Source organism: Sitodiplosis mosellana, unplaced genomic scaffold (genome assembly GCF_009176505.1).
Source record: "Sitodiplosis mosellana isolate CC-2019 unplaced genomic scaffold, AAFC_SMos_1.0 Smas_scaffold_38, whole genome shotgun sequence".
NCBI lineage: Eukaryota > Metazoa > Arthropoda > Insecta > Diptera > Cecidomyiidae > Sitodiplosis > Sitodiplosis mosellana.
Window position 1 is genome coordinate 964,709 of NW_022595280.1, and position 19,089 is coordinate 983,797.

Genomic DNA, 19,089 nt, shown 5'->3' on the forward strand with positions numbered 1-19,089 from the left:
GCTCACCCGCACGCTGGCTGGCTGCTTGGTTGGCATCGAGAGCAAAGAAATTTATATACACAAACCGAATGGTAAACGAAGCGCATCCATCAGATAGATGTTATGACATGAATTGAAATAAGAAATATCATTCATCATATTCAATACAAATAAACAGATGTATGGGCAAAAGAAAGTATGTGTGCAGAGAAAGGGATAGATAGAGAGATAGCGAATCACACAATGTTCCACAATCAATGTATATAGAGAAATATGTAGTAGATCATCTATCATAACGTCGCTTTCTTTTGCCTCGCCGCGTTCTATCGCCTTTTTGAGCTGAGAAGAATCTTGGTGAATTCGAATTCCTCTCTGAAACGTTGCTGTTACACGTGTTTGCTGTTTGTTTGTCGCATCGAAAATCGTTGTTCCACTCCCATACCGAACAAATGACGACAACAACAACAACAACAAAAATCTACTTAAATATATGATTCAAGTGTTCTGTTTGTGACTATTGAAACGTCGTGCGAAAGCAGAGTGGCAGAACATAAGGAAGAAACAGAAAATATGAATTGAAAACAGTTTGCAAACATTGGCGAAAAAAGAGGAGCGCTTTGAATTGAAAGGAATATTTTCTTATATTTCATGTGCATTTATATTTACACATTCACAATTTATTCGTATCATTGTTGAAACGTGCACACACCGTGCTCGTATCCACAGTGAATATATTGTGAGAATATTTCAATCAATACACGAGTCAAAATTGTATGGCCAAAAAACATGTTCAATGATGGAATGTGCAAATTCTATGGCAGTTCATTTCAAATATTTGAATTCAATGTAGAATGAAACGAGAGAAAAAAAATATGTAGCTTTTTGGTTAAACAGCGCAAACAACAACGCACACAAACGCATGAGTTGGTAACGAGGGCAAACTTTGCAACTCAGTTTCAAGAGGATTAGAAATGGGTTGAGAGTGTGTGAGTGAGAACGAAAGAGATGTTGAGGTAGCGAGGGAGAGATCGAGTGGTCAGAAAATCATTCGAGCAAAGAAAATATATTGACCAAGGCCCAGACCATCAACATGGAAATAAAATTCAAATTGCTCTGGAATTCCTTTTGCGTAAAAGCAATTCGTTTCATTAGCAAGAGTTTATATTGCTCTTAAAAGTACCTATACCCGATCAAGTGATGCCAATACAATATTGAGTGGCGTTGTACGACTACAAAGAACTTGATCAAAAGTTATAATTCACTTCTTTGGGGTCGGTCACTCTGGCCCAGTTCTTGGCTCTCTGAATATTTGCCCAAGAATTCGGTTTGATGTTAATTTAAATTTCAATAAATGTGAAATGTCTGGAGTGTGGTCGATGTTCTTGTGGTTTTGCATTGGACGAACGAGCACACAAACACACGTATCGCATCAAATGAAATCGAACAAAAGGTAATTGACTGTTGTTGAGGCCCTTCAATAAAATTGAAATGATGATTGAGGCTTTCATAGCATAGCCACAATATGATTGAAGTGATATAACGTATACATACCATTACTTGAGTTGATGTTCGTGTATGTTCTCTCCCCTTTTTTTCCTATCTCCCTCTCTCTCGTATTGATTTCAATTTTGGTTGAGAGAACGAAAGATGCTACGTGATCCAAAGTCGATGTATATCTTGTCCAAATAATAATAGGTAACAATGTATCTCTCAAATATTGGCTATTGTAACTGCTTTTTAAACTCCTCACAGTTTATTTTTGCCCTATTTTTCATTCGAAAAGTTTTATTTGAATTTTCGATTAAAACTTTCTCAATCGAGGGTATGCGTCCACCTTTGAAAATGTTACTCACATACACACGAACAGTCAAATCATATCCATTTTAACTCCAATGATAAACTTTGTGTGTTTATGTGCGCATCACTGTAATGTTTCAATCGAAAATCCGGTGAACACAAAAGATCACGATTCATGAAAATGGTCGAATTTTACGGTCACCCCATCAAATGTGAAAAATAAGAGAATGAAACTTTTTTTTATATGCACATGTGGTACGTGGTCAGCAGTTAGTAGTTTTTGTGTGTAAAGCGGTTACATTGTAGAACTTTGAAAAAAAACACACCAAAATGATTCAATTCACTCACTTTGCAGTGGAAATTAAGCCTTTCCCGTTGCAAGCACTCAAATGATATCGAACATCAAACCAATATCCACGCGGTTGTTTTTTGTCCTTTATCCACACTCCTTGGTTTGTGTGATTTTGCACAGTTAAACAAAGTCAATCGTATCAAGTCATTAATTTAAAGTCAGGTATTTTGTGATGCACGGATTTCCGTTTGATGTCAAAGACATCATTAAGCACTCAAACAAACACAGAGACAGAGAGAGACACACCGTTGTGTTTGATAAAACCGCCTTTTTGGTTTTTTGCTAACGGATGTTTGCTGTTTTTGTTACTCCCGCGCGGTGAGATATGGGGATCAGTAAATCTCACATTCATATGTCGACACTGAGTATATGTGATGGTTGTTCAAAATGAATTCAAGTAAAAACCGCACTCACATACACTGCCGTTTAGATAAATGCGTTTTTCGCATAGCAGAAAAATTCTTTTCAACTCCGCAAAAATGTTTCAATCCAACCGAGTCGACGTTAATGCGACACGAATGGCAAAAGTGGCAAGCGGTACGGATAGTGGCTGGGGAAAAAAATCACATTTGACTATAAATTACCATCAGCTGCAGTCATTCATAGATAGCACTGTAAAGAACATGGATACGTGTCCAAATGGAAAAGAATGTCGTTTGCATCGTTCCGTTGTCGTCGGCGTCGTCGTCGTCAAGCACTCACAACTTGTTTGTTTTCTCCGGTGAAATTGATTTGATGAACAACTACTCATACATCACCAAATAAATGTTGACAATTCAAACGTTTATGCTGCCTTTGAAGAACATGCTAATGTTCTCATGGCACCGAAATATTGAACACGACAAAAATAACGGTTTGAGACCATTCCCAAAGACACAAACAAATAAAACGCTACTTTTTGCCACGTAGTCGACACACGTTATCAAAATGCGGAATTCCTTCTGGTTTCTCTGAAGATGATGTTGCTGCTGCGACTTAAAAGAAACACCAAATCGAATGCGAAGTGCACGTTTTATGCAAATTTCTCGATCTTACAGTCCGAAATGTGCTCATACATCTATTGCATTCAAAACTAAGACTTTATTAACTTTATTTTATTCCCGTCTTTTCGCTCTAGTCTCATTCACCGAGCAAAAATATCCTAATGCACTGAAACTAGTGCTCACTTTTATTCAGTTCAAGTTTTTCGGTGAAAACCGTAACAAATAGCACACAACTATTGTGAGTCAAAAGGGAAAAAATCGCAAATTTCCTCTTTTATTCAGACAAAAATGCCGAATTTCGGCGCGTTCAAACGAATGCAACGAATTTTACTTGACGTGTGTTACGAACCATCAAAACTTGTTATGTTTAACACTCGAGGGTGCACACAGTGTTCGCTACAACAGACCGATTTCAACTGTTGAGATGCTGATTTTGCAGCCAGCATATAAAGAAGAACACCACAAGCAATATGTACAAAGCTTTTGAACATGTGCCGTTCGACTGGAAATGGATAGAAAGCTTTTCTCTCGCTGGAAAATCAACATCGAGAGAGAGCGGTTCGGTGTCGGTGGATGATGTGAGAGTGTGAGCCGAAGTGGATGGAAGTGTGCGGATTTAATGGATGGGAATATGATACATTCTCTGTGTGTAAGAGAACGACTGGAACAGCTTTGCAATGTGGAAAAGAGTGCGCGGCACCAGACGACTCTTATGGATCCATGGATGAATATAAACGTTCAACTGCACGCGATTTACCGAATCGTCAATTCAGAGCACGTGACAACCAATCTTTTTCGAATAACTTGGAAAATGAGCAACAACTCTTGATGGTATGCCGTCATTTCATTTTTCAAGTGAAAAGAGAACATTGCAGATGGAATTTTTGAAATGAAATGCGCTGTAGTTCAAGTGTTTTGACGATAATTATGATTTATAATTATGATTTTCATTTATCAATGGTAATTCAACCGTCTTTTCATGCTTCATTTAATTATGGAAGCATATTTTAACGGATACACTTTATGGAGAGATCATTTGCATAAAATCCTTGCAGGAAAATATCATATTTCGTTTCTTTTTCCTTTTGCATTTGTCATGAATGGCATTTAGTTTCGGGTTTTTGCATTTTTTCATCATTTGTTGTGAATGAAGCATTTTTATTTTTTTTTTTTGCTTTTTTTAACCCATTTTCAAGGACAGTTTTCTTTTTACATACCAGTTGAAACGAGTTGAAGACCTTTAAATTACGGTCAATGAGATGTTAATTGTTGGTCTAGGTCACTCGAATCGTATGCAATGTTCTTTAATCTAAATACCTTTGGTCATGTGTGTCGATGCACATGAATGAATTTGATAAGTCTTCACATAATCACAAAGTGGAAAGCTAAAAATCGATCTCAGCAACAAAGTAGATGCTTCTGCATAAAACTAGTTGTTATGCTCTAGAACAATAGACATGTTGAATGTTGTATACGTATGACAAACTGTTGAAAGAAACAAATGGGAATCATTGATTTTCATTTGGCCATCTAACTGTGGTGATGACTCAAATTTCATTCTGTGTGTTGGAGCCTTTTGTCTGCAATTTGTGCTCGATTTGAATTTCATCCATTTCATCCGGTGTCTAAATGAGCATCTTATGATTCTATACAAAGGTGTATTGTTCTATAGATGGATTGTAATTTGATAGGTGCACCGTTGTTGGTACGGTGAGTGACGACTGCGCGATCTCTTTCTCTCTCTCTGTGGCATCAGCCGCAGGTATGTTGACGATAAAACGTTGAGATAATGTTCCCATGTTGTTTCATTCCACTGATGAGTGATTTATGTTTGAGTTGGTTACTCTGCCGGTGGCGAACGGTGTATTTTTCCATTCGAAAATGTTTGCTACTGAATTTGCAATTCCGGTACATTGTGATTGGACCATAGATGCCTAATGAAGTGGTTGTATTGCGATGAAAGAGAAGCCGGAAATTCATTTTTGACGTTAGACAAAATCCGAAAAATCAGCAAACCAAACGCACAACCGGTTAAACCAGTACAAAGCACACGCACACACACAAAGGTTGTATATCTAATCTCTATTTTCCGATGACATTGCACTAACAAAGCCTTGACCAAAGACTTGGATCGATTTGTTGTAGTTTACTACTTATACAAGTCTATTCAAAGGATTTCGTCATTAAGACGAAACAATCCGAGAGTCAACAAACATGCAACTAGAAATAAAGGATTGTGAATACATTGAATAGCAACAGCAGCAGTAGAAGTAGCTGTATCAACAGTCGTATTCACAGTAGTTAGGTGAACAAGGAAGGTATAATGCCAATAAAATTGGTAGTTTCATTCATTCATTCGGTGGTGATATTGTGGCATTCGAACACAATGGACATAAATATCGAATGGAATTGCGTTATGACGCCATCAAAAGGACTATATCAGATGAAGCAACAGCAGAAAATCACCATCCAGGCACACACACACACACACGTTCTCCCAAGCTCGACGATGATGGTTATTTAATTTCACATTTCGTATACATTCCGTTGATTAATGGTGTCTCGTTAAGTTTATCGGACTGAAAATTTATGTTTTTATTATTGGTATGTGCTGTGTTTTACACGACTGGCAGATGTTCGGTGATATTGTCCCCCATTCGGGCAAAAGTTTGATAGTTACCAAAAGCTGATGATGATAATAGGTTCGCTGTTGAACGCATCAAAACAAAAGACGCAATGAATAAAAGTGAATATGAAAGCCCCGCATATACACACAGACACAGGCACGCACACACGATGCTCAACATCTGCAGACACAGCAAATAGCTGTGGCTTACGGTTGGGCAAATAGTTTGGAAATTGGAAGATATGGGAAATTATAAGTGATGATGATAACAAAACGTAATAATCTGTATATGTTTAGATTCAGCAAACACATGCACTAGAAATCCAATCATCCCAATCCAATTCCACCACTCCCTTCGGAGGTGGAGGTATTTTGTCCGGTTTAATGGTGAGCATTTTGTTTGGTTTTGATATTGAATTGGAAAATCCAATTGAAAATGAATTCAAATCCCATAAAATTTTGCTATGTCATTTCAATCAGGTTTACAATATTTCAAAACTTTGGATTCCTATATTACTAGTGGAATGGCCCGAAATTGGAACGGAATTAGACTGTAGCTGGCCTAATTATGATTCGATTTGCAATGCGGCATTACATTTTTCAGTTTACATTCACATGTGAACATACCAATGTTGCCGCTGTTTTTCCGTTGCCAGTTTATTTTCCTTCGAGGAAATTGCCGTTGCCATAATCCTTTGTCGCATTATCTAAATTATCTGTTGGTCAAACCGACGAACCGAAGCATTGGTTCGCTTGGTCGAATTGAGAGTGCAACGAAAATATTCTGACGCCATATCGAATAAAGTGCGATTATTAGAATTGGTTTTGCGTGTGTTTATATGATGACATTTTTAGAAGGCATTAAACGTGATGGTATGCGCATAAACGTACGCCGTTTTGCCACAAAGTAAACATTTTTCGCATTGTATGCGTGTTTCAGCTCGCTTCATACACACACACGGATGTGAATCATTTCGGTATTGTTGGGCAAAAATCCGATCGGCTTTATTACTTCCACCACAAGTATGAACGAAAGCGTGTGTGCTTCTGTTCATATATCGTGTTTATTCGCCATTTAGATGCTTTTTCGATAAAAACGAGCCAAATATAACGACGCAACGTCTTTTCGCCGTACCATTTGAAAGCATAAAAAATGATGTTCATAAACGCAAATAAGAAAATAATTCAAATATTCGCTCATATTAGTTTGGCTGGACACAGTCCGTAGTGAACAATGGCACGGTACTCATAGGATAAAACGTATAAATATTAATGCTCTCATTTTTCCAATGCTCATTATGACCGTGCCTCTGTTTCTTTTCACTTTTCGTGCGCGCATTGTTCTCATTACTGTTTGCGTCATATGAATAAGAAACAAGATGACGCTATGAAATCAGGTCTCAGTAGCCCGACCACAAACGCCATTGAATCAATGCAGTTTGCAGAAAAGTCGAAGAAAAGGCTGATGGAGAAGAAGGAAGAAGAAAAGAATGACCAAGGGCAAATGTGGTTGAATGCTGTCCATGTTTGCCAATGGGATCTCATCTACATACGAATAATAATCATCGCATAAGTTATTGGCCAAAACGCGCCATATGCACACTAAATGTGATCGAATATTTATGGTAATACAAAATGAGCGTGTGCACGCGCGCTCTGGCTCGCTACAGTCCAATTACCATTCATGATCGATGTAGTAGAAAAGTGGACAAACACACAATAAAAATTATGTATGTAAATAAAGAAGCTGGGTCCAAAGTATAATAATAATGAATATTGCATGGTCGTTCATTTCAGGCGGTTTCGCCTTCGATCGGCTGCCGGCGCTCTGTGCTCTTATTTCTTGGCGGTTGAGTAAATCGCTAGATAAATTCTCGAGCTATTCAAGCGCATACATTTTGTGTATTTCTTTTTCGTTCTGCATTGATGAAATAACGTTCGGGTAAGATGAACACCAAAATTATAGTGAAAGTTTTTCCATTTTGCCTCTAAACAGAGGCAAAGAATCGCAACACATGTAAAACATTGTGCCAACTAAACGATATTGCTTTGCCAAAGCGAGCCAGAGTGAGAGAGAGAGAGAGACGAAAGCAACAAACCATGAACAAATCCAATAGATTTTCATTTCACTTGACCACAACATAAATAATAATAATAAAAAAAACCATGCGAAACGTATAGAGTGGTCGAGAAGAGAGTAAAGAAGAGCTCCAAATGTTATTCGCTTACAGCTGTGTGTCTCTGATGGTGGATCGAAGCATGGTAAATGCTATTGGCCACAGCCAACCACAAACACCAAACTTTGAATCACATGGAAATGTTTATATATGTACTAGCTACCGAAAACAAAAGTTGAAATCGACTATGAAATGTATAATTTGCACATATTACCAAAGAACAAAAAAAAACACTGACTGACCATGACTAAAGAGAAAAGTCGTGTATAGAATATCGAGCTTCTGAGTTTCTTTTATTTTTTTTATTTCGACGCATAACAAAAACTTCTGAAAAATTGCAAAACTCGGTGTAATTTCCTAGCAAAAGTTAAGTGAATAAAATGTTGAGAAAAATAAGCGAAAAAAAAAATAAAATGGCAGAAGCATTAAAGAAGATATGAAAACTTGAGCTAACTTGTCTGAATAGTTATACGCTGGAATGCAAGTCAATGATAGTATTGCAGTGGAACCGGGAAAAAGAGAGCTTGCGTGTGTATGTGTGTGTGTTGTTGTTGAACAAATTGCGATCGGGTATAAAGAAAACGCTGTGTCGTGCCAATTCGCCAAACTTTTCATCGCTTGCTTCGGTCGTGTCTTTGGCATATCTTCAACATCTTGTTCCATGTATACCTGTGAACTGAATTTCCCCTTTTTTCTCTTTTGAAGTAACACATTTCAAAGTTTCTAAGATTGCACCCGGGCAACAGCAAACGAAATGTTTTATCTTGATTTTGTAAAGTCCAAAGAAACAACACGGTGACACTTTTTCACCGAACCGGTGAAAGAAACTTGGTGAAAATCCTTCTAGAAAGACTTTACAAATAGCTGAAGACTTATCCCCGAGCTCAACGCTACATCTCGCTCTGTCTATCCCTCTCTCAGCCACAATACAACTAATAATGTGCAAACACAACATTTTACACAGTCGGACCGCTTACTAACCATATCTATGAGCTCTTAATGTGAACGCATTACTCGTCCGACCGCCACGTTTTTGTGCACCGCCTCCCGATTCCCGTCGCCTCAATGGCAAACAAACTAACAACTGAATGGAAACAAAAACTTAGTTTAAGCTGTTCCGGTGGTCACTGAATACCAACCAAAGAAAAACTTTTCACTGGTAATTTTAACTGAATTAAGCGTATGTGCTCCAGTTTTTTTGATTCAGCTGCAGCTGTTGTTGTTGTTGTTGTTGTTGTTCTGGTGAATGCACGAGCTGTTTTGTTATGCATAAAGGAAAGTTGTTCAAACAGTAGTGGCTGTGTGTGTAACAAGGATAAACATAAAGGGCCATTTTGTTAATCAAATCGCATGTACCGAATTGGGTGTGAATAACATTGCCTTTGAGCTTACGTCACCGAATTCAAATGAGGCCATATCGAGCAAAAAAAGAATATTGCTCAAGTTTCAATGTGACTTCGTCTGATTTGCACAAACGGTTTCTTTGACGTCAATCGAATCCCGATAGTGAAGTTGACGTGTGGTTTCGTTTGAATTAGTGACCATGATTCTAATTGTAATTCGATAAAGACGTTTCGGAATGTCGATTCGTGTTGAAATTGCCTCTGAATCCCGGTGATGATTAGGTGAAATGGGAAATGAATTCAAATAAACGACAACTTTTCATTGCAGTGTCTTGCGTTTTTGAATACATAGATATTCAAAGCATTTCAGGTGATTTAAATCTATTTGCCGAATCGAATGAATGTACTGTACATGCAGGAGCCGAATAAATCACATTCCATCTTGATATGCGAAAGAGAGTAAACTTGACATCGCAAGCATACTTGCGCATCCTGTAGAATTTATGTGCAAATATTCTAATTTAATGAAACGCCATTAGTTTAAAGTGGCATTCTGCATATGGATTTTTCACTTTCTTGTGATTCGATTGGGCGCCTTTCTCTCTATCTCTCTCTCGTTCGATCGACGCACAAAGGTAATCGGTTGTGATGTGTCTCCAAGGAGACATAAACCGTACGTTCGTTCGCATTGTAAATGCACACATTTATCTTCTACGCACGATATGAATACGAAATTTTCAATTAGATGAAAGTCGACTGCATCAGAAAGAAAAGCTCTTTCTCAAAAACAAATGGAAGGAATGATGAGCGGAATGCAATCAGCAAAAGTTTCGTTTCTAACAAATCGTATGCAGATTGCTTAAACACCTACAAGCGAAACGGGAATTGTGCAACGCAAACTATCACATGATGGTGAAAAATCAAACATTTGGTTGAGTTCCATTCATTTGGCTGCTGCTGTAGACACAAACAACTTAAATTGTAATAAGCTTGGAAATGGAAATCAAACCGAATGTGTGTCTGAACCGTCTTATGTGCAAAATTTCAACGAAATGATACTCATTTCTCTCGCTGTGTGATTCCATCGGAAAACCCGTTGGACTCTATCTCCGTATCGTCGACAATTCAGAATATACTGAAGCTAGACCATTAACAGAGTGAATATAGAGGTGTCTCATTGCACAGAACTTTGCGGCATGGATCAGCATCAACGAGACACAATACGGTTTACCACCGAAATACAAGATTCATAAACACACAACAATTTATCACACAACAATGGAACTAGTCAACTACAAAACACCAAACATGACTAACGTTTTGTCAGCGACGGTGATATGTGCATTGAACATACATACACAAACGCGCGGCATGACACAGAAGCAGCGACAAAACATACATACACATATGCCAACCATATCAACTATCCGATGCAACTAACTACATTACGAGTTCATGTAAACAAACGGCTATGCTTCGGATGGAACCCACACATTTTCACATTTTGTTTCACTTCAAATGAATTCGTAATGCTGAATGGAGTTCGGCAAATTTGCTTCCTTCATTTTGTGTATTGTGTAACGTTGATGTGTGGCGGGTTAGAGAGAAGAAGGTCGTCGGCGACAACGCGCGCAAATCAAAACTGTTAATTACATGCCATTTTCCCTTGATTCCAGCTTTAAGCGGTTCATGTTATGCAATACAACCGATCAACAACTCACACGACACTCAGAATGACAATCATAAAAAAACATAACATTCACAAGTTTATATTCTGATATTTCCTGGAAATAATTTCCAGTGTCTCTCTCTCTCTCTCACACACACACACACACTCTCGCACTCGCTCTAAAATTCACAAGGGATTCGTGGACACGATTCGTTGTGCTATTTTTAATGCAATTTTTATTGATGTTATTTACAAGCTGTGTAAAAGTGTCTGTTATTTTTCTATTTTATTCATCTGACGACGAACACGAGTCGAGATTGTGTGTGCGTGTGTGTTACACGACAAGAAACTTATACGATTCTGAGAATAAAACGCTCGTTTCACATGTACATATTCCAATCGAACAGGAATTCGCTGCATAAAAATGGGACGTCGCAATAAAAGTTTATGAAAGTTTAACATCGCGATTTTTCAATTTCATGAATCGCATTTTGTTGTTTTTTTTGCTGTTATCGAAAAAGAATGGAAACCCATAAAAATTTGCATAGTTCAAGAAAGTGGTTCGTATTTAAAAGTATTTCATTTTATCTTCGGCTTTCAATGTTGTGTTCACATGCTTTTGTATCAAACAAACATTCCCATTTTTATAAGGTTAATTTAAAAAAATGCCATCATTCATACAATTTGATTCATTTGTGCGAAAAGTGCGAAAATCAAATGGAATCCAGTTTAATAATTCATACGACGCTCTATTCAATTCATTGTTTTATTTTTATCGAAGAAATCGAGCTTCGGCTTTAAAGCACTCTGTCAAAAGCAGTTCGTTTAAAGTCTAAATCACGAATGCGATAATAAAATGCAAAATTTATGGCATCATTGCCAAAAATAACGTAGCACACAAAGCACACACACACGCAGCACAGCTCCCGATTGAGAGAACGAGAGACTGATGCGCGTTGTCACGGCATCAATTTGTCAGAAACAGAAGATAGCTGAAAATGGTAAGCGATTGACTATAAATTTGAAGTCAGTGTCTTGGTTGTTGTTTGTGTATGGGAGAAAGCCACAAATTGATTTGGAATTACCGTTAAATTGACAGGTCTGGATGTGGGATCGCATGAACGAACAAACAATGAGCTGAATGTTTGGAAGATGATCATCATCATGTATTTTCTACACAGAACCGAACCAAAAAGCGAAACACCATGCGGAATGATAAACAAATCCATGCGCTATTATACAATGCACATCATTCCTCTTCTTGTTCCCCTTCTTCTTCTTCTTCTTCTTCTTCTTCTTCTTCTTCTTGTTTTTTTTCTTCTTCTTCTACGTTCACAACTAGAAAAGCATCACCGAAACAAGAAATGAACACGTAACAGAACATAACCAATTGGCCAAAGAGTCGGAAGAATTTGAGAAAACTTGAAAAAGAAACGAAAAAAAGACGAGCGAACGACGTAAAAAAAAATTGAAATGTCATTTAAGAGAATGTTGTAGAATAAAATGGTTCGCGGTTGAGCTTAAGAACAATGCGCTGTCGTTGCCAGCGTGTTGGCGAGAAGAGCGATGCCGGATGGAATTGGAACCGGTTTGGCATTGTTGTTGAATGGTTTCATGTCCAAGACTCACTCACTCGTTCCACTCGTTTCGCTCGTTCACGCGTTAGTTCTTTCTTCTTTAGAAAAGAATGCAAACGATTTTAAGAGAGTCTTTCGCCGACCGAACGTTCTCACAGTGTGTATGCAATTGTCATTTTGGATTGGGTATGTTCGCTGTTTTTGAAACTCGTATTAACTGTGAACGTTTCTTGACACGAGTGGGATTTTTTTCTGCATGTACAATACATTTTTTTAACGGTCGAGGGCAAATGGTCTCACATATGGAGATACGTAGGAAATAATATTTTACGATTCTCCATGTCAAATCCATGTTGCTAATGTTCAGCATAAAAAATCCACCTCTTTGTGTCACCAAAATTCGTACCAAATGCTCTTCGTTTGTCAGAATGGTAAATGTTGTGTCACTGGAAATGCATCCAAAAACTTCAACTTGGCTACACTTTCCAGATGCTGAACAGCATATTGTTTACAACTCAAATTGAATTCATGTTGCGTGGCACACGTGTATGTCTCTACCAGTATCAAGATCCTTTGCTCCGTTAATGCTCGCTTCATCGAATTTATATTTTAAATGCAAGTAACGTTCTCGTAATCGTGTCAACCCGCTTGCTCCATTCAATCCACTTCTCTCTGACACACATTTGCCCATTGAATATATTTTCAATGCAATTATTTCATTGTACTTATGTAAATAATGTCTTCAAGTTGCCAGAGCTTGGTACTATTTCTCTTGCATCGACGCGCGTGTTTCGAGGTCATCATCCAACGTAACAAACATTCAACAATTCGAGTTTGTCATTTGAATTGGTTTTTCGGAATTGCATAAAACGGAGATAAATTGTACACGAACGATGACTCGTTTTCCGTTCAGTTTGATCATTAAAAAAAACACTTGAATGGAAACGCATTAAGCGTTCATTATCCGCAAGTAATCCAATTTGAATTCAGTGCACGCGAATGACGCGATTGAACGTGTTCTTTTTTTCTCTCTCTCGCTATCTCTCGTTATCTCTGTATATTGTTGCAAATTAAAAGGATTTTTTGGTTTTTAATTTGTTTTCCTTGCCAACGGACACCGATGTCATGACAACTCTAATGATGATTGCAACATTATAACAGCGGCTTGCTAGATTTGTTTGTTTGCATTGGTTAACCAAAAAGAGATTAAATTGTGAACATCATTCATTTATTCGTTCGTTCGTTCGTTGAAGAGCTCCTCACCGCCTCTTCGCTCTGTTCATCCATTTCATCTCTTTCTTTCTTATTCGACTTAAAATTGTCTCTCTTGACTGTTTATTGTCTTTCGACAACAACCAAACCAAATTAGATTCCTTCATGTCGATTTGAAAACACAATGCCAATAACAACGAAATGCAGATGTTTTGTATTAAAATTCCCTGGAGACGTAATTTGTACTTCAGACCCGGTTGGCAGAATTTCAATATATCTGCTATAAAATTCAATCAAATGGTTTTTCGTGATTATGTCGTTTTATTTTGAGTTTGGCATACACAATAGTGGCATTTGAGAGAAAACGAGAAAGAAAGATTTGAATGTGGGAGACCTCGTGCCGTAAACTTTGAATAAGTGAAATGCAAATTTGCTCAAACAGTGAATCTAATGTCTTTAATTTAAATTATTCGCCTGGCTTTTAGCTAATGAACCAAAAATAAATACGATGACAACAACAACGTAGAAGAAGAAATGCCAAATGAATGTGTGATTTTCTCTCTGTTTTTGGCATAATGACATTTCTGGCAAAATCAACTTCTTCATTCCAAATGAGATACAATTCGTTTTTTTTCTTCTTTCTTCGCTTGCTTGCTCTCTCTCTCTCTCTCTCTCTCTCTCTCTCTCTCTCTCTCTCTCTCTCTTTCTCTTGCATAAGAACGTGACGTAGAAGAACTTTGTTCATCAGCATTATCATTATCGAGTAACTGCGAATATCGCAACCAAATGAAATGCGACTGCATGCATTAGCATCAGGGCCCAGTCTGCCATTTATATCTATCTAATTTAATATGGAAACAGACGAGGCGTAATCAAGCGCAAAATATTTTCACTTATAAATATTGAATTAGTTGGGCTTTTTCATTGAGTGCTGGCTTCCTCTTTTGCACCGCACCGCAATCCGCTGGCATTGTCATTGTTTTTGTCGTATCTATTTATAAATCAACTTCTTTTTGTCTAAACGATGCTAGATTCAGTTTTTGTGATTCGTCATTTTATTAGCGGAATGTCCCCCCTTGAACATTCGGCACGGTTAAGAAAATGAAAACAAACAGAGGGTTTGCCGCAACATTCAAGACGAATTGATGAATGTGACGCAATCCAGCAGCGGGAGAACGGGCGAGACAAAGTGTAAATGATGTAACAACAACAGCGACAGCAGCAGAAAAGTGCGTCGTCGAAAAATCAGGCATCAAACAAATTTCGGTAATTTGAGCGATTTTTGTGGCTTTTCCACGGTGTGTTTACTTCACTGATTTTCAGTTTGGGTCGCCAACGTACATGCTGCTGTTCTTATTACTGTCGCTGTTGTTCACCACATTTTTATTTATTTACGATCACATGGAATGTCACATTGTTTCTTTTGTTGCGAATGAATAATGACACAACCGCAATTTCAGAAGTTTTCGAAATTCTTTTTCAAGCAAAGTCTGCCCCGAGAACAACAACATCAATGCCACAGCGACAACACACTCAGACAAATGACTGCAAGAGATGGTGAATGGTGATTGATGCGGTTAGAAAACATACTGTGGCTTTTGTCGTTTACAGCCACCAAAAACCGTATGAATATATTATTGTTATGTGTTTGTTGCCAGGATTTTCGAGCACAACTTCTCTCGTTCGCTTGCTACGCTCTCTCGTTGCCTGTTCGTCCCATGGTTGGCTCATTTTGAGTTCTTATTATTCTTTGCTCTCTTTGCCAAATGTCGAATCATTTGCATTGGCAATTGCGGGCGTTCGTGGTTTGCCATTAGCCTTATTGAAGTTCGAGATGATGTTATGATTGTTTAATTTTACGAGTGTTTGACAATTGTTTTAAATATTCCATTCGATCTTTGGAACGTTTCATACGAAAAATGTCATGTTATTTGTCATCGCTACATGGACATCAGCTCAACAATATTTGCTTGCTCTTCGGTTCTCTGGTTGAAGAAAATTAAAAATCACGGGCTAAGAATCGCACACTTAGTTCGCAGTGCAACTCATTTTAATGAGAGCCACAGCGCTCTGTGCGATAATCTACTCATCTAAAAGATCACTCAGCAGTCTTCCGCTTCTTCTTCTTTTTCTTCTTTTCGCTATAGCAGATACGAACAAAACGAAGAAGAAGAAGAAGCAGAACATAGTGTGCGTATAAAAACTCATTTTCGTGAGTCGAGCAGCGCACACGAATTTATCGTCTTTCATTCAAGTGAGTGTGTGCTCTACTCGCAGCGTCCACTCAGTGCGGTTCTTAAGCTCTGTTAAAAATCTACTCTACTTGGAATGTGAAGAGCTAAGGTCATTTATCATAAGAACTTTTACCACGCGCCCAACACGATTCCCTTACGGGCGGAACCATTGAAACGTTTGAAATAGATTCCAAAAATTAGCTACAATTGTTCTGATTGTTTGACATTAAAAATTTCCGGGTAAATTGAATCAAAGAATAAAGTTAGCATATTAATTTGGTGCGTGGTGTTTTGTGGGCAACATCTGCCGCCAGCAACACAACTCACAGCAAATTAGATCTGATTTTTTTCATTGAGATCCGAATTGAAAATCGCGCGTTTTTTTCTAACGAATTTCGTTCAACGCGGTAGACATCTAATTTCCATGCTGAGAGATGTCGAAAATACTTTGTAATTTGAATTGAGCTCTGAACTTTTCTGAAATGTCAACTTTTAATCTTTTGTGTTATTGTGAGCGTCATTGTTCACCTTGAACTTTGAGTGTGTTTTTTTCAACATTAAATAGAATGCGAATCAAAGCGATATACCATACCTTATGGTTTGAGCAGAAGATAATTTAATTGGAAATCGTCGTCGGTTTCAAAGAAATGAAGAGCTCTAAATTTGACCGTGGCAAATTGGCACACAAAATGAAATGAAAAAAAAAATTACAACCGACACTCCCCCGAAGTCAATAATCGAAATATGAATGTCACAAATAGAAATATTGCTTTCAAAAAACGATGGCATCCGGCACGGAACAAAGGCCGTGAGTTACCAAATCTCCCCTTCGAAACAACTCAAATGACGTATTGGTGTCCATATGCTTGTGGTTGGGTCATTTTGTGTGTGTGTGTGTGAATAATTACTGAAATGGCCAATAAAATGAATGATCTTGAATTTCGATGCACTTGGCCTGTGTGGGGCCATTCACTGTGTGTGTGCGTGCGTGTGTATGTGTCGAAAGACATGTGAAATATTGGCTTTTTATTGAAATTCACAATCGGTCGCCAAGCCGTAGAGCAATAAATAAAGATCAGACGATTGGTCCCTCGAAGCAATATCTGGCCGAAGTTTTTCTTTTTGGGAGGGTGAACAAAATCAAAGACAAATTATACGCGCCGAAAAAAAAAAATCGAAGAGTCACCAAGAGAGAAAAAAAAGATTTGTCTCTTATTTGTGTTATGCTTCCATTCGAATTCAATCAGATTATTGTTGTGAAAGTGACACAGAGAAGAGGGAAGCAGTGGCAGCCTGCAGCTTTTCATTCTTGATTTTTCTCTACTCTGTCGCCTCTCTCCCTTTTACCCTATCTCTTGTTCATTTTCTCATGATGGCATTGGAAGCGCTTTGTCACGTAAGTAAATGTGTGGCACAACAGTAAATAGGCGAACAAGAGAAGCTTTTGCATTTGTCGTATTTATGTTTCTCTCTCCCTCCTTCGGTTGGTGTTTCAGTTTCAAGGTTTTCTTGAGTTTGTTATTTTTGTATAAGGCATTTGTCGTCATCGCCTTTGTAATCGGAACAATATGATAACATCAGAGTCTGGGTTTTATGCGATGGCACAGGAGTGAAGAAAAAAAAACCATCAAATCTTCTCGCTGAGATAACATGTAGTTTTTTTTGCTCGGTTCTTTTGCAAATGTCCTTTTATTTCGATTTTTTTCTTTTGCTTCTCTGTTCGTTTGAAGCATATTCTGCTTGGTTTGCCATTCGAACGACGACAGAGGCGTCGGCAAGAATCAAAACAAGTGCGTATTACGACAATCGAACGCCGACAACGGCATGTTCTTATCGGCGTTGTTTGTTTGCTATATGGTTTTACACAATCGGTTTCAAGGAATCACATCAAATCGCTGATACACCCGAAATGAACTGGAAAAATTGATCCGCAAATAAATACAAACAAATACAAACAAAAACACATGCATATCGGTGGTAGAGAAGCGAAAAAACTACTACTACTACTTTGTTGTGCCATTTGAGGGTGACGAAAATATAATACAACATATAGGACGTATAAAGAACGAATGACAAGTTTTTTCAGTCAAGCATTTCAGTCAATTTGGTTGCCTTGTGTGTGTGAAAATAACCATAGAAGAAGCGCCAAATGTGTGTGAAACGGAAATTACCGAAAGTAGTTTTCGTAGTGAATGAATGGCGGGTTGATGTTTGTCAAGTTGTAAAGGCAGAAATGGTTTGGGCCCTCCGCCTCATTACATCTAATGCTCGCAATGGATTTGAAATGTCATCAACGAAAAGCAAACGTTCAACTTTATCATGCCGCACAAATTAAGCGTTCGCATTTGATGTGCGATTCGGGTAGGGCGAAACACAGGACGGCATTTCAACGACAAAGCCACTTCGAAGCATTTCGTATCCGAACAAATGTTTACATCGCCAATCAAAAGCAAACGTGCGCATATGCAAGCTAAGTAAGAAATCAGAAAATGTTGTGTGCGTTATTTGAAACAAAGCATAACATAAATGCTACTCTCCTTTTTTTGCACACACACGTTCAATGTAAATAACCGAAGCCAAAGGCGAAATGCTACTAAAATCAATAAAACTACCAGTAGACAAGTTAAAAGGCAGAAAAAAGAAGAAGAAAAAAACATGGAAGATGGTACACAACCCTCAATTGTTTTCATGTTTTTTTTCTGTTCATTCTCTCCACCATTCGTTTGGATGTATATTTTTCCGATCTTGATTTTGCTGCTACTGTTGCTGCTGCTATTAGGGCGAACAAAAGCGAGCGAACGAGCGAGAAAGAGTGTTTAGATCTGCTTTTATCTTGGTTGTAGCGCCGTTATTTTTATGATACTATGCATTCTTCAGTTTGCTGTGTGTATACGAGCGCGTCTCAAGCACATAAGAGCGGCAAAAGTAACGAATGCGAAAAATAGTTTTGCCGGTTGAACGTCGCGCGAATCCAATGCATTCGCACACACATATACAAACACATCACATATTTTAGATAGATTTCAGAGCAGCATTTTACTATTACAGCCGTTAATGGCATGTTCTTGTCGAGATTGCAAGCTTCCTTTATGTCTATTTGTGTTTTTTTCTTTTGCGATAAAAAACATTTCTTGGATATT

The 19,089-nt window shown here is 38.0% G+C and overlaps 1 protein-coding gene across 5 annotated transcripts in view; it reads right to left on the reverse strand.

Moving 5' to 3' along the window:
* The window catches only part of LOC129569648 (cadherin-87A), a 152,064-nt gene that overhangs the window by 118,887 nt on the left and 14,088 nt on the right, over window positions 1–19,089 (reverse strand). The window contains exon 1 of one of the 5 annotated variants that reach the window (XM_055448728.1): window positions 1,531–3,532. The exons of 1 other annotated variant lie outside the window; for it this stretch is intronic. The gene's annotated coding sequence lies outside the window, so the exon portion shown is untranslated. Of the gene's footprint in view, window positions 1–1,530; window positions 3,533–19,089 lie in introns of those variants that run through there. 3 more of the 5 variants (XM_055448730.1, XM_055448729.1, XM_055448731.1) reach the window with 3 other exon arrangements.